Raw genomic sequence first — 1,232 nt, forward strand, 5'->3', positions numbered from 1 at the left:
TACGAAGCAGACGCTGGGGTCCCTGGCGTCTGGCCCCTGGCGTCTGCTTCGTAACCCAGACGCCAGGGACCAGGCGGGCAGGCGGGCAGTGCGGGTCAGGGGCCAGACGCCAGGGACCCCGGCGTCTGCTTCGTAACCCAGACGCCAGGGACCTTGGCGTCACCAGAAAAGGTCAGAAACGAAATTTTTTTCGGAACGAGGTCAAATCGGGATTTAGTTTGCCTTAAGGGTCAGAACAGTAATTTTGTCCGGTTGTAGTAACAATGCACTGCTTTCCAACAAGTCTTGTCACGTCGTTCGATCAATAGTTGCCTGTGTGCCATTTTGCCGACACCATATGCCCTAATTTCAGCAAAGATTCGTTTGGCCTGTGTGCCATTTCAAGTCTCCTCTAGATCTCTGCATGCATGGGTCGTGCCGCTGCTAGATAGCTAGTGGCAGTATTAGTTTTCTTCGCCCGAGTTGTTATCTTATGTTTTGTTCAAAGGTCGATGTGGCCCTACTCAGTGTTAATTTTTACAGTATTTTTGCTTCTTTCACTCTTATTAGTGGATAACAGTGTTTTGTATGCATAAATCTGCACCACCACAGTAATTGTGCTACTGAAGTCTGAAACTAAGGAGCTTCGACTTCTAATGACAACCTGGATGATTCAGAAAGAGAAATTTCATAATATTTCCCCATCTTTTCCTACATATATATTATAGGACAAGGCGAAACCATGGAGAAAATCAGAAGTGCTTGTGCTTCCTTTTAGCGAAAAAATGTAGAAGTGGCTGGACACTGCTTACTTGGTGCCAGGGCTTGCCAAACAAACCTGTTGAAAGAAATGAACAAGAATTACTAAAGGACATAAGGGAAGAAAATAAAAGCAGCTCCGAAGTTGTGTAGGATCATGTAATCAACAACTAAGATGGATTATCTCTCACATTATCCTCAACACAAGGCAAAAGTCTGCTGCATGTCAATTGAGCAGTATTACAAAAAATCAAGGTTAAGACAGAATTAAGCAAACATTCTGCAGATGCTTCTTCTTGTAGTTATAGAATCACAACCACCAAAAAGTAATTCGAGAAAAAAAGCCCACAGAAAAATAATAATTCTTTTCGCGAATACGCAAAAGTGCGTATCATTTCATTGATAGGAAGGGGGTACAGGAGAGCCTTTTTGAGGGTGGGATGCTCAGCCCACAATGTTACATACATACACGCCTATGCCAGCAAAAGATTGAG

This window comes from Triticum dicoccoides, chromosome 6A (assembly GCF_002162155.2).
Source record: "Triticum dicoccoides isolate Atlit2015 ecotype Zavitan chromosome 6A, WEW_v2.0, whole genome shotgun sequence".
In the NCBI taxonomy this organism is placed as follows: domain Eukaryota; kingdom Viridiplantae; phylum Streptophyta; class Magnoliopsida; order Poales; family Poaceae; genus Triticum; species Triticum dicoccoides.